This window comes from Buteo buteo, chromosome 17, assembly GCF_964188355.1.
Source record: "Buteo buteo chromosome 17, bButBut1.hap1.1, whole genome shotgun sequence".
Taxonomy (NCBI): Eukaryota; Metazoa; Chordata; class Aves; order Accipitriformes; family Accipitridae; genus Buteo; species Buteo buteo.
The window spans coordinates 10,573,119-10,588,740 of NC_134187.1; the positions used below are offsets into that span (position 1 = coordinate 10,573,119).

General features: G+C 42.3%; 1 protein-coding gene across 2 annotated transcripts in view; it reads left to right on the forward strand.

Annotated features, from left to right (window-relative positions):
- The first annotated feature begins 2,648 nt into the window (after positions 1–2,648).
- PUM2 (pumilio RNA binding family member 2) overlaps positions 2,649–15,622 on the forward strand; it is a 76,228-nt gene continuing 63,254 nt past the window's right edge. Inside the window, exon 1 of one of the 2 annotated variants that reach the window (XM_075049058.1) lies at positions 2,649–2,831. The gene's annotated coding sequence lies outside the window, so the exon portion shown is untranslated. Of the gene's footprint in view, positions 2,832–8,623; positions 8,855–15,622 lie in introns of those variants that run through there. The other variant, XM_075049057.1, reaches the window with a different exon arrangement.

Genomic DNA, 15,622 nt, shown 5'->3' on the forward strand with positions numbered 1-15,622 from the left:
CCCAGGCTGCTGGAGCAGTGACTTCATTAAAAAAAAACCAACAAAACACAACAAAACAACAACAACAACAAAACCCGAACCTACAAAAAAATCAACAGACTTAGACTGATGCTGGCTCCAGGATTCCACATTTTAGCACTGCAGGCAGTTATTGTATCAAGTGCCATTGCTACATTTTCTTTCACCCACTGAGGGAATATCATAAAAATTTCTTCCTTCATTCCTGTTTACATCCATATTTCCTGATTTTGTAGCTATATATATACACAGTGTATATATATGTGTATATACACAGCATTCCAAACCTGTCATGGTTTCTTTTTTCTTTTCCTAGCAGTACTTTAAATTAGCCTCATCAATTTCTTTGCATTTGTTTGTACGCTTAAGCAATCCTTTTAAATTTTGGAATTCATTTTTCATTTATTTCAGTGCAATTCAAGATTAGATAATCTTGTCCTACATGTGGTCTGTTTTGCAGACTCATTATCGAATGAATGCTGTCATTTTAAATACCAGAATACAAATAAACATTTTCATTAAAACTTTCTACCAAGCAAGTTTAAAAATAGAATTAAAACATGGCTATATTTTCAGCACCAAAATTCTGTTTAATCAGTGAAATGCATTCCTACATTTATTAGTAGATGTATAGTAATACTTTCACTAACACTAAATGGTTTTATTATTTTTAAAACAAACTTTTATAACACATGCTTAGAGCTTAACCTATAACTTTACATTCACTGTGTTAGATTTCATTCTATAATAAAATAGTGTCCTCTGTACAATTCTTGCCAAAAACATCATAATAATACTGGCCCAAATCACTCCAGTTTTTCTTAGGTGAAAAGGGGACATAGTAACTGAAGGTACTAAACTCAATGCCTTAAAGATTTCACCAAAACCGATACCTATCTTTTAATGAAACCCCGGGCCAGAAGGGATGTTTGAGGCTCACAGAAGGCAGCTACCTTGCCCAGCCTGCCCCACTGCTGCCGCAACAGCATCTTCCCCCTAATAACCCCAAAGACCAAAGGGCTGTTTGCCCTCCTGCCTCTTTTCTTCTTAATCACAAAAGGGAGGGAGCATCCAATTTTGGTATTGTAGCAGAGCAGAGGACCTGCTCTACTACTAGAGGACTAGGAAAAGCACTCAGAGAACAACAGTCAGGAAGAAAAATAGGGTAACATTGCTTGCAGCAGCTCATGAAAGTTCTGTGGGCTGCCTCTGCCTGTTTGCTTGCTCTGGGTCACGGTATGAAGTGCAGGGTGGAGCTGGGTAGGCTTATCCCTGCATCGCACCGACTGCTGTCAAGACGTGTGGGGCAGATCACTCTTCTGCTGCTCTTCCCTCCTGCTGGGGTGCGATGTACTTCAGCACGCAGTCAGGGCCAGCGTGAGGTCAGGCTTTGCCCCTACGTGCCCAAAATATTTTGTTTGTGGAGTAGGCATAGGCTGTACGACGGGCTCTGGGCCATACTTGGAGGACTGTGAAGTTGATCTCCTGGGGTAAGCTTAGTCAGGGAGAAGGAGGGGGTCAGCTTGTCTCCATGCCAGTTACTGCCTAGCTTCTCAAAAAGCTAGGACAAGGGATTAATTTTAACACTCTGTTTAATTATATCCTCACTTTGACTCTGCCAAATATCAAGGAAAAAAAAAGTTTGCCTGGAAAATTCACATAGATTTATATCTCCAGCTGGTGCTTTATGAAGTTGTAACAAACATGTATTTTGCAGCTAATGCTTCATCTTGTACAATTTTACCAATAGAAAAACTAATGATCTCAGGAAGATAGTGATGTGTTGAGATTGTAATTACTCCCACCTGTATGCTTTGGTTAACGTTACAAATAGATATGAATAAAAGGAAGGATGAAATGGATTACACATCTTTTCTTGGCCTTCCAGGGGAAGTATGTGTGGGAGATGGGGACCAGGTTTTAATTCTGTTTGGTGAAGAAAAGAACTGTGCTTAAAGGCTTGGAAGACTTTTTCTGGTCCCAGATCATAGCTTCCTAATTGCCCTTGTCCATGATGCAGTCAGCTGATAAATTCACGATGTAATGGGGATGTCCAAGAATCACTCTGAAGTAGTATTGTTCTCTTGAATGCAAATTGGATGAATCTACAGATGTTGTCTTCTAATTCTTAGCCCTTAGCCAAAATGAGTGGAAAGGCACTCTTATTTACACATATAAACTTCCTGTTTTGCAGTCCACTAACAGGATGTATTACGAGGGAAGAAGTTTTCCAGCTGAACTGGATTTCCGTCTGGAGCCAGCTCAAGCCAGTAGGCAAAGCAAGCCACAGGCTGCGGGGTGTGGGCTGGTGCCTACTTCTCCTGTGCCAGGAAAGTGGGAATTGATTATTCCCGTTTGAACAGCCAGTCTCTGCTTCCCACTTGCAAAGTTCTTCGCTCCCAGTGTTACAGGAACAGCAAAGGTATAGCTGGGTGGGTGGTATAGATTCCTTCCCCAGCAGCTCCCGCAGAAAAACAAAGTGCTGCTCTTCCTTCTCGCCCTGCCTTTTCCATTTTCTGCTACAGACACAGGCTCACCCTTGGGCCCCACCCCAGAACTGGGGGGTGCGGATACACAAACGACTGTTGGGCCCCGATAGGAGATTAGCTGAAGACAGGGGTCCTGTACTGCAGGAGAGGGAGAGCTGACTCAGAAAAAGAACTTGAATTTTGCAGTATGAAAAAATACATTATTTCAGCATGATGGTTTGGTTTTTTTTTGTTCTGTGTTTGACTAACTGCCTAGGAAAATGGATGCATTGGAAACAGACGAGGTATTTTAGAAGTCTGTAAAACCTGCAGATATAATTAAAGGTAAGCCCACATATGTATGAATACACTGTCGCTATTTATGTAATACTTTACGCAATACATGCATAACATTGACACCTACTTTTCAGTATTACAGTGTTCAACCATTTTGTTTATGCTCAGGAAGCAAGCTAGGATTTCCCTTCCTGCATACATCTCTGGCATTGTACATTCACTGTGCTATGCCCTGTTGCTCTGAAGGCATGTTTGGCATAGAATAAGGTTTGGGTTCTCTATGTGGAAATGGGGGCCAGTGAGTGTTTCTTCATGCTATAATGGTGAGTTAGAATGGGGGTCTTAACTAGCTCTGAGCTGATATGGCTGTGCTGCGGTTTTGTATTCAAATGATATGTCCAGTCACATAGACATATCTTGTTGCTTGTGGTCAGCGCCCTTGACGCTGTGTAAGAACAGGAAATTCTGGGAAGCTCAGGTATGGTTAAGCTAGAAGAAAAAAATATAGTCTAGTGATTACACAATAAGAGCAGAGATGACCTGACATGTCCAATGTTACCCTAAGCAAAGTCCACTTGGTGTTGGGCTGCTTGTTCAGAAGAACCTACTGCAGTTGAAAGGATCAGTATCTGATACGGCAATAGGTAGAAGGGTGTTGACGAACCTAAGACAAGAGAAATTATATAAGCCAAAGTACTGTTGCAGATGTTTCTTCTAGTTTATCCTCTGTACTATGGTTTCTCATTTTTGAAGATACAGAGAATTTCTAGTTCATGCAAGTTAAGTTGGTGAGACTTTATGCAACAAAATTAAAGCCTATGGATATGCTTTTAGGATTCTTAGAATCTTTTTCCTTGGGAAGGAAAAAAAAAGTATTCTTCCCACTCTTCCTTGTTCTGATATGGCTGAACTATCTTATTCTAAGTGCACAAAAAAAATACTGCCTCTTATTAAGAGCTCTTGTGATCGCTTCCATTGCCTGGGATATTTCTTTGAACTTTTTTCCCTTTTTAGAAATTAGAGTGTTTACTCATTACTACTTAATATATGAAATGAGTGAGAATCAAATTGATGCTCATCTTTGAGGTTTCATTATTTGTACTGAGTATAATATGCAATCTTCAGTTCTAAGAGCCACAGTCTGCGTTCAGCATGAAGAGTTCCTGGAACTTAATCCTCCACTGGAAAGAAAAATATGTTTCTATTGAGAGACACAGGCTTTTTTCTTAAGATAAGCATTGATAGCCACTCTGTTGTGAACGAAGTGAATGTGAATCTAAAAAACGGCTGACATTATCTCTGGCTTTGCCACTCCAAAGCTATTCACATTCATGTACATGAAGTGATGCCATTAGTTACTCTTGTTGTGTTACAATGATTGTCTCTGGTGGTTGTGACTCTGAGGTATGTTTATGAAGCTTGTTTATACCTCAGCCAATTATGAGGGATGAATGACTCAGAGACAAAAGCCATCTTGCTGGTGAAACAAGTCTTCAGCTGACAGCTTCTCAGCCATTAGAGCTTAGACTTACTTAGCAAAGCACTTCCACAAGAGACACTTCTTTCTTAGGACAAGTTCATGAAGATCTGTGCTGCAGGGCTGCACATTCCATTCGCTGACACCTCCTCTCATGCATTTCCTTTAAACCTCTTGCAGAACAGCTTCTTTGCAAAAGCTGATCCTGTCTACAGGAGCAATGACCATGTAACTGAATGGCAAGTCAGCATCCCCGCATTTTAGAACAGTAGTACAGTGGTGAGTAAGTCCAAAAATGGGATTAGTGACAAAATTTATCATAATTCAGCTGTGAATTCCCTGTTGGTCCCAAACTGAAGTGTTCTCATTTGCACTAGCTCTGTATGTTATGCCAGTTGCCAGCTAGTCACAAAACCCCGACAGAATAGATGGTCTTTCTTGAAGACACTTACAGTTGCACAGACAGGTAGGGGAAACAGATGGAAATACTACCAGTTTTTTGAGCAACAGAGCAGACTGGGCTTTTCAGCACACTGAGAGCCTGGCTGTTGTCAAATGGGTTTACAGGAATCATACTAAAGGAAGGCCTTTTTGTACCAGTTTTTGCATTAAATGGGAAATTTGAAGGATGCTAAGGTAACTCAGAAGGGTTCTTCCCACACATGGGAAAAAAGCTGAAGGATGTGTAGTTTTAAACATTAAAATTGGACAATGGATGCAGTTGCATATAGTGGGCCCAATGTTTCTGTATCAGAAGAGAGAGGCTTGAGACAGGAATAGGCTGTGAAGCTTGATACAGCAGGAGCTGAGTTAACAAACAGGTTACATGGTCAAAAGCAACAGAAGAGAAGAGTCAACCCCGAGTTAGCATGGTGAATAGTTATGGCAGGGAAAGGCTGTGTTTGTGAAACAATGGTGGGGCAAAAGGATGTGTGGACAGGAAAGTCACTCTGTACAAAGAGTCTGCGGCTTGTAAGCACATTTCTCTGAGGCTACCCAAGGGGGACGCTTGGCCCATTGGGCCAGAGTTCTTATCTCAGTAAACCCTCCTAGGTATTATGGTCCCTGCTGGCCTAAAACATGAAATACTGACAGATTCCTATAGCAATGCATTTAGCAGCAAGTCTTGTGAATGTAGTATTTCAGACTCATTGATTTTTTTCATTAATTAATTGTACGTCTGTTGACAAAGTGGATTCCAGAATTGTGCATTGGGTGCCTAGATTTGCTACACAGTATGTGGGAAAATTAGTAACTTCAGAACAGGATCTGCTCCTGTAAATGCACAAAACATACAACCAGATCAGCATATCTTAGAGATGTAGCTAACAAGGGACACGCTAAGGATATGAGCCACCATTCCAGGGCCCTACTCTAGAACATGGACAGATAGCTCTAATTGCTTCTGAGCTGCAGTGCTGTCCTTCTGTGAAGGTGGTAGGTAGTTAACTGCAGCTGGTATTCCAGAGAACTGAGCAAGGCTCACCCATTTATGACTGCTCCTCTTAAGCAGTAAGATGGTAGTTAGACTGGGGATTAGACTGGGGGTAGTTAGACTTGGGGGTTGGACTAGAGCATCATTAAAGGTCCCCTCTAACCCAAACCATTCTATGATGGTATGACTGCAAGGACAGCAAGGCCATTAAGATCTGAGACAAAGATCTAATTCTTCCCTGCAGAACAGCCCAGCTGCAGCAGGGGGCAGCCAAAGTAGCCTGCTGATTTTTGGGACTCCCTTTGAGGAAGTCAGACCTGTGAATCTTCAACAAGGGAATCAAATCTGGGTGCTCCCCAGTCCTGGAAGGGAAAGGTGTTGCACGCTTTGTTTTAAAAGAGTGTAAGCTTTTGTAGGGACCTGCGTCTTTTCTGGAGATGCTTTGAGAAGGTCTACCACATCTAGTTGTTACATTTTCATGGAGCAATACCTTGGTTTTAATTAATACAGGTTACTTATTTGCTATCCTGCTAGATCTTACAGCACTGTCTGTCAAAATTCCTGGGCGACATGGATATGGTGGCACAGCAGGACAAATTTTGTTCATGTGCGGAGTTTTAGGTTCTGAAGTTTGTGGCTTCAGAAAATGTAGACATCTTCAGGATTAGACACTAGCTGAGTGGGCGCGGTTAGGACTGCAGCTTTCAATTTCTGTTAGTGCTCTTCAATTAAGTACCTTGCCCAAGGTCTCACAGGAAGACTGTGGAGGAAGGCAACAGCATCCAGGCTTTCCACATCCCTGGCTACTTTCTAGGCTTGCAGACTGTATATTTGTTTAGTATTTTTCATTGAGGATGCTTATTCACAGAAAAAAACCCAAAGCATAACTGTGTTAATGGAGTTTAACTGAAACGTTTGGAGTGTAAGCAGAGCCCAGTCAGCTGTTAACACCCCCTTAAAAACAGGAATAGCTAGGAAAAGCATTTTGTAATGGAGTGATACCAAGTTAAACTATCTAAAGTATTAAGTACTTTTAAAGTTCCACTCAGAACAAAGGTAAGAGAGAAAGACTTTTCTTGAACTATTTTAGCGTGAGCCAAAAACTTTAGTGCCATTATTAAATTGTGAGGTGTGTGGTGGTAGAATTTTTTTTGTTTCTTTTTTTAGAAAAATATTTTAGAAAATAACCAAGTAATTGTATTTCTCAGATCAAATCCCAAAGTGATTGCACTTAAACATTTTTCTGTTTCGTGATGAGGTTGGGTTTTTCAGTACTGAGAAGCAGACCGATGTAGATGTTGTTCAAGCTTATGCTTATGAAAGGCATGTTGAGTTCTTCCTGAATATTTAATGCTTTACACAAACACTGATCAGAATTATCCAGCACAAATAGGGTCCCCAAAAGGGTCTGAGGTGGAGAGCTGGTGTAACAGAGACCAGCTGCTGTAGGTGTTCGGGATGCCAAAAGCGTAACAGCGTTTTCTTCAGTCCCCGCTGGTCTGCACGAAGGGAAGGGCTGACTGGGAGGCTGTGACTTGGAGGCCTTCTCTCCCCGAGTAAGCAAAGGAATTGGCTTTTCAGCCCTGCAGCCCCCCCTGGAGACAGCCCAAAGGTGGCAGTGGGACAGGACACTGGGGATCATAGGGATTAGCCACACGAGCAGCAGCAGACTGCAGACATCTGGGTACTTAGCTGACTAGTATTAAGCTGAAGAAGTCATTTTCATTTCTTGGGAAAATGTTTCTATCTTTATCAGGAGCTGGGAACTTTCGTGTTTTTAACCATGTCTATAAATACTGAAAGCAGTGAGGGTTTTTTCCTTCGAGTCACCTCTATTTTTAAGAACGCAGTTGGTAGTCACAGACATCTCATCCCCACAACTGCTGCTGCTGCAGTAGCACCAGTACCCGTACTATTCCTGCGCCCCAACTCACCTGCTCTCACCCTGCCGTACGCAGAGCGAGTCACAGGGACTGCCAGGGCCTGCCTCCTTTCTGCCTACAAAAAAAAACGGCCGGTGGCAGTGTTTTGAACAGCTGCCGCAGGACTGATAACCGGCTTTTGTCCGAAGGTTTGATCTGTGGATCACATCTGTGTGCCGCTTCCTGAAATGGAGTACTCGCTAACCAGACTCCTTTAAGAACTGGTAATACGGCAGAATAGCCGGTTTTCTTGTGAAATCTCTGTTTTAAAACATCAGTGACAGGCAGAGCTCCCTCTCTTTTTCAGGGTCTGCTAAATAAGTAGCATTTATGCCCGCATTGAGTCAGGCTATTAAGACCCATCACTAGCCGTGTTTACTAGCATCCAGTACCCTATTTACCAACAGCAACCACCCAGCTGTGTCAGAGATCCTACGTTTAACTCTCTGAGGGAAGGCAACAACTGACTTTTCCCAAGACCGTCACGCAGCTACTATCGGCACGGCAGCTAATTAATAACTACGGTGATACGCTTCTGTTTATCGTAAGCCCAAGGTACACCCCCCCGCGGGCGGTGCCGGGAGCGAGGCCCTCAGGAGCCACCGGGTACCCCTGAGCGCGGGCCTCGCCTTCCCCTTTGTCTCCTAACCCCAGGCCTTCGGGCGGGCACCGCCTCCCGCCGCCGCCACCCCTCCCCGAAAAACGAAAACGAGGAAAGAGGAGAAAAACCACAAAAGCAAAGCGTAAAAGCCCTGTTTTGACCGGTTTGTGTGGCGGGAGAGAAGGGGACGGCCCCTTCCCTCAGTGCCCGCGCTGAAGGGCGGGCAGGGGGGAGGAAGAGGAGGGCGCGCGCCGGGCGGCGGCGCATGCGCGGCGCGCGGCGGAAGGGGCTGGGGGCCGCCGCCTCCCCCTCCCTCGCTGCCTCCCTCCCGGGCTGGGGCGCGCATGCGCTGTGGCGGCAGTCGGGGCGAGCGGCGGCGGCGGCGGCGGCGGCGGCGGAGGGGGGAGGTTTGCCGCGCTCTCGCTGTCCCTCTCCCTCCGTGCGCGCCGGGCTCGTCCTCCCGCCATGTTGTTGTGAGCCCCTGGCGGCCGAAGGGGGGGAGGGGAGGCAGGAAGGAGAGGCGCCGAGAGGAGGAGGAGGAGGAGGAGGGGGGCGGCGGCGGCGGCGGGCGGGTAGGGGTGTCCCAGGGCCCGCTCCGGCTCCATCGCAGCAGCGAGCAGCGCCGCCAGCCAGCCCGTGAGTATCCTGCGGGGGCCGGGGCCGCGCCGGGTAGGCCGCGGGCGGGCGGAGCGGGTGGCCCCCCCCCCCCCCTTTCTCCAGCCCCCTTTTGTCTCCGGCCTCGGCTGCGCGCCGAGGGAGGGGAGAGGGAGGGGAGAAGGAGGGCGGGAGGGGGCCATGTTGTGGCAGGTCACCGGGCGGCGCGGGGCCTGCTCGGCGGCCGCCCGCGCCTCGCCGCCTTTGTGTCCTCCCGGCTCGCCGGGGAGCGGCGCCGAGGTGGGGAGGGAGCGCCGGGAGGGGGGGCGGCGGCGGCGTGAGGGGGGCGGGCGGCGGCGATGCTGAGGGGAGGGCGGCATTGTGCTCTCGGCGAGCCGAGGGGAGCGGCGGCGACTTGGGGAGCAGTTTCCATCCCGGCGGGGGGCGAAGTTGTTGTCTGAGAGGAGTCCGGGGCGGGGGGGGGGACGACGACGACGGGGGACGGGCGAGGGGGGTGGGGGGAGAGGCAGCGGGGCGCGTACACGCGTGAGGGTGAGGGGAGTTCGGGGCAGGCCCGGGGGGGCGGACACGGCGCCGGGTGTTACAATAGGGCTTCGGTACGAAGTGCCGTGAGGCGCCGAGGGAGCCGGGGACGTGGGGGCGTCGTTCCGGCAGCCCCACGGACAATTGCGTGCGTGCGGAATTTGGATAAAATGGGCTTTGTCTACACGGACCGAAAGCGTGAAAACTTGTATTATTTTTCTTCGGTGCTCTTAAGGATAACGACTGCTTTCTGAGGGTGGAGCGAGAAGGCCAAATGCTCTTGGTAGTTGATACCACACAATGAAGTGTTAGGTTTTAATTTTTCTTCAAACGTGTCCGCGCAGACTACAATAACAAAAAGTTGAGAAAAATGCCAGCTGCCCTGAGTGGATCGTGCTTACAACTAACAGTTTGGGCTTTAATCTCCTTGGCAGTCATTGTGCAAAGATTTTTTTTGGCATTGTTCTCTTTCGTGTATTTCATAACCTCAGACTCTAATTCCTTGAGAGAAAATTAATATACTCGGGACGCTTTATATTTTTCTGGCTTGCTGTTTGAAGCAAGATGGCTTGATACCAAAATGCGTAGCATGTTTTATATGTGATGTGATAAAGAGGTTCTATCAGCTGATTTTTGGGATGCTTTTTTCTGAGCAATGTAGGCGTCTATGAGCTATATAGGTCACTGCAAATTATAATCGGTAAAACTTCTTATATCGCCTAATTGTTTGACACTTATATGCTACATGTTAACAAAATACTTTCAGATTTATTTTAGTTTCTCTTTTACGGAAGTCTTTGTTGCACCTCAATGTGAGATCAGGCCCTTTCAGTTACCATGAGTTGATGGTGTAGTTCTTCAGGTGTGTGAGAGGTGAATGCATTTGAAATATAATTACTACCCCATGTTACCATTTTTATGTATAAAACGTAGTATTTTGTTATATTTAGTCATGTCTACGTTTAAAAGCAAATGTTAACAACAGTCGCAGTTTTGTTGAGGAGCTGAGAGAATTATGGTCTACCTCTCTCCAGTCTACAACTCAATTTGTGTCAATGCAAATATAAATATGTTAGGTGGGAGAAGGAAACTGGAATAAAAAGGGAAATGATAATTTAGTGGTGATGTAGTTTCGGTTATATGTGTAGAAATGACACTAAATCACCTGCCAGTTTTCTGAAGTGTTCAGAGTTGAAAATTTGGAATTTGTCCCAGCAGAATGGTTAGTAGGCAAATACATGTGAGAAACTGCTTGATAATGCAGATTCTGCAGTTTATTATGTGGATATTGCACATAGGAAAGTTCATGTTATTTGAATAATATTTTTTCTGCATTAATAGGGCATGGTACTTTTTTTCTGTAGCATCACTCTATAGCACTTAATATTTTTCTTCTATGTTAGAGATACTGGCACAGTGCTGAGGCAATTATAATTGTATCTGGTATTGTGACTGAGCTAATAGCACAAGAAGCAGTTGGCTGAAAAAGTTGGACTCGCCTGTCTTTTGATGAGAAGATACCTTTTATTATGACAGTGTATATTAAATCTTACGTAGGATTGCAGTGCACATTGAAAACTTTATGGACATGTTTTCCTGAAGACTTGCTCTCTCAATGCTGTTTCTTTGCAGTGTTCTCATTGGGCCAGGTAACTGCAGATGTTTGGGGCAAGTATGTTAACAGGACATCAGCTTGTTGAACACTGTGAACTAGATCTGATTTTCAACAGCACTTTCTAGTTCACTTTTAGATACTTTTTTTTCCCGCTTGATTTAATGATACGTGAGTGTGCACTGAATAATCAGCACATGTAGAATTTTCTAAAAGCATTCTCCTTGATAACATCATCTTTTTTTTTTCCTTTGTACAGTGGTTTCTAAAACCCCACAATGATTAGACCAAGTTTTTATACACAGAGGCAAGTAATCCAGTAGATGGTTTGAATTCCTGCTTGTTTGTCTTCATGCTTCTTTTTGAATGTGAAATTATATAAAAATTCACTGTCCACTTCAGTAAAAAGAAACCTAAATTCTCTTGAATGTTAAATTCTTTCTGTGTTGGGAAACTCTTGTGAAACAAGTATTAATACATTGTATTTTCTTTAAAGTTTCTGATAAATAGAAGCTCTACAAAGGAAACAATGCAAAACTGTAGAGTAGACATGCTTTACGAATACTTTTCATTGTGTGTATTATATGTATAGGTATGTGAGAGAGTTACCGATCTTCTTTCTCTTCTCTTCAGTAAATTTAGTTGAAAATGCTTACCTCATTAAATGTGAACTTTCCCCACCCATAACATAGCTGTTGTCTTGATTATTCTGCACAATGCAACCATTCCAGTGTTGTCAGAAAGCCAGTGCCCAGGCTCTTGTCTCAGAAATGGGATAAGAAGTCTTTCGTTTAAAAGGTCGTTTTCTCCTATAACAACAAATACCAGTTATATAGTGCTTCTAATAATGAAGTTGGAGGTACTTCACAGTCTTTTAGTGGAAAAGAGTTTTAAATTACATCAGAACACGTAAAAATATTCAGTTCTAGCTGCTTGGGTGTAATTTCAAACAAGTTGTATAAAATTTGTTTTATAGTAATGGCTTGCATACCAAAACTTTATAGCAAGACTTAGTTCAAATCCTACTCAGAATACCTGCTGTGGCTTTTAGAATAGTAGGCAGGAGCTTTTCAAGCTGGTATGTGAAATGTTTAGCTTACAAATAAAGACCAGATGCCATCTCTAGTGATATCTTTAAAGATTATATTTCATTATTGGTTAACAGAGTATTTCTCTAAACATGGCCATTTAAGAACAGTTGTAAACATGTGGAAGAAATATGTCTGAAGAGGTTATGGCGACCATCTTAGGAGTTGAGAAAGAAATGTAAACCTCTGAAATGTAGCAAAAGAATCTCTGTAATAATCCACATTTGACTTTTTTGCTAGCTGTTCTATATATGCAACTATTTCCACCAAACTTTAAAGTGGTGATATGATCCTCTGTCCTCTACTGGCTGTGCTAAATATCACATCTGCAGCCTTTCTAACAGGCAGATTCTTACCATATGTATTTGTGTACATTGGATGATATAATCTGGTGTACATTTTGCAATTTTGATTATTTTCAGTTTTAATTTTTCATACAATTCTCAGGTTACCTCTTCATGAGTGCTATTGAGGTATTGGCAAAACTCTCAGTTACAGGTCATAGGTCTGGCTGTCTTTCCATTATAAAGCTCTTGGCATGTAAATCCTAATGGAGGTAAGGTCGTGTCAGACCTATGTTCATAACTTTGCTCTTAGATTTCATCCATGTTATTTTGAGGGAGAATTTTGAGTGATGTATTGAACTAGTTGTATACATTTTTTTCATTGTGTGGCTGGCCTGAAGTTTCATATAGAATTTGTTCGCAAATCTCTTCAAAGGGGAAATGAATTTTAAAAGCTGGGTTGGTATGTTTGGTTCCATAAGTCTTTACATGTGTGTATTGAATAAATAAAAAGCTCGACTTGCTGGAGATGACTTTGTGTAGTTGAGCTAAAAATGATGAGTCTGTTTTGACTCATATTTTTGAAGTATCTTGTTGTTTATCTCCATTATGATATATATTACTTAAACTTTAGTTCTGGGCACTACAACGATGAGTTAGTCACGTAGTCGGAAGAAGTTACAGAACTGATGGTAATAGGGTATTTTGACAGTAAGCAAATATCTACTGTAACAGTACTAATAAGACAAAGTAGCTTTAGATCTTATGTGTTACAAAACCAAGATTGTTTAAGATTATATAAAAAACAATCCTCCTATCATATATCTATATATTATATATCTCCCTAAAGGCTGGACATTCAGTAGTCAATAAGGCTAGATGAAAAATGTAGAATTGTGTAGGGGGATTAGAGGACTGTGGTTTCTTTTGTCTACATCTTCAGACCTAAGTGTTTGATTCTGATAAAGTATCTTTCCATAGATGTCAGTTTTTATTGTTTGGACTTAACACTCTTGTTTAGTATGAGAAGTGAGACATTTCTTGGACTTGAAAATTAAATCCCCCCCCCCCCCCCCCCCCCCCCCACGTACTTAGTTAACATTGTAGGGGGTATTTGGGGTTTTATATATGTCCATTTGCATACTAAAAGAGGACTAATACATCAGTTATGGTGGATTGAGAACGTGCGGAGATCATTAAGTATATGTGTTCAGGATCAGGTCTTTTTTTCCTGCAGAAGATTTTGTCAATATCAAAGAGATTTTTGCTGTTGTCATTTATACTTGTTTCAAGCCAAGACTTAAATACTTGAAAAATGAGTTGGCAAACTTCATTTTAATCTGAGCCTGAAATCTTTATTTTGTGAAAACCCCAAAATGTACTATCCTGTGGGTTAGAGAAGTTTAATGTCAATTACTGTGTTAAAAGCTTCACTAGCTTAACACTTGAAAGAAAAACTGAGGCTGGCATGTAAAAATGAGATGTAGTTCAGATCTAGAAGTTACTTTTCTGTGTTACTTCGTTACCTAGTCTACAAACTTATAAAATCAGACATAGTATGACAGAATTAATGGTCTTCACACCATGCTGAGTAATAATGTGAAAGAAACTGCTGCTATTATGATTGAAAATCATATTTTGATTTTTTTGTTAGCAAGGAAATATGTTGTCAAACATTTGTAATGTATGGAACTCTACCGTATTAATATATTGTCTCACAAAAAAAATGTGGTACTTTGTTTCTCTTAGAGGCCTAGTTTGGTAATGGTATTTAAAATTTAAAGTTTAAATCAATAAACATTCTGACAATGAATATTGTTCTTTTATAGCTTGGACTTTTTTTTTAAAAAAAAATCCTAATTGTAAGAGCTGCATATTTGAAGATATGTGGGAAAGCCTTCTATGTTAGCAAGACTTTTTCTTTTTAGGTTTCTATGTGGAATGAGCATTCGGTGTGTCCTCCTAGGCAAGAATGAAGTGGCTTGGCAGGAGACCAGAGGAATGATGCATGTGAACATTGGTCAGGAAGTAAATGGGGTTGAAGTAGGGGTTGCCCCAGCTGGAACGGTAGTAGGAGTAACATCATGGCCCAGTTCAAGTGGAAACACTCCTCTCACCATCCCTGCAGCTACAGTGTCAGGTGCTTCCAATGTCCAGGTACCCCTCAGTGGATGTTCTTAGGATGATGCCACAGCTGGTTATTTCTTCCAGAGGCAGGCTGGAGAGCAGTTCAGTGGCTACTCCAGCAAACACAGCTGGCCCACAGGAGATAGCATTTATATAGATCATTCAGCAGGTAGTTTATTTGTTTTTCGTTTTAACAGTTCCTGTGGTTTTTTGTTGAATCCGCATCTTTAAGAAAGATATGTGCGAATTAAGCTAGTTTTCCAAAGCCTGTAGTAACCTAAACTCCAGTTAATTTTGTTAAAGCAGTTATATAAATGAAACCACATAAAATAATTTTTAAATGTTCGGCTTGAACCTTTCATTTAACTTATATAAGCATTTCCTATTTCTGTGAATACCTACTTTTTATCAGAATACCATCAAATCATTAGGTTTGAATTTATGCAAAACAGGTGGTTTAGTTTGAAAAGGCACTAGTTTCTGGTAGGCTTTAAAAGAAGTAATATGGATTTAGCACACAATCTTACTTGTTACACTTGCAGGTAAAAAAACCTTGTCCCAGTAAAACAGAAGTAGGAGAATTAAGTGTAGATCAAAACTTAACTTTCTCCATTTGCAGGTAGTAACCTAGAAGAAAAAAAAATAATCCAGTTTTAAGCTTTTACCCCCAAATGTTTAATTGATACAGCTTCCTAAATTTTCTTTAAAAACTTCATTCTAAATTTCAGATGGGAATGGCTTTTTTCCCCAGGGTTCTTGTAATGTGCCACACTTAAGTCCATGAGGAACTTTTTGCACCTTCCCTAGCCCAAGGACTTACGGAATGTGTTCAAAAAAATGTAGTAAATATAGGAGCAAATGTGAATAAACAAAATTTGCTGACCTTAAAAGCAGGAATGTTTTGTGTCTGTTTTTCTCATTCCTCAATTTCTTTTGGCATTTTTTTCTGGTTTTACTCTTTTACTTTTTTCTTCTTCTTACATTCATCTACATAGCAAAATAAAAAAATCTTTTCCCCTCACATCCTGCTTCATGCTGTATCACATTCTGTATTACACTTATACAGAGATTGTAAAGCAGTTCTGTAAATATAAAATTCTACAATATTCTACTTGTCCACTTTGACACACTTCCTGAGTATGAAAATGTTGGGTTT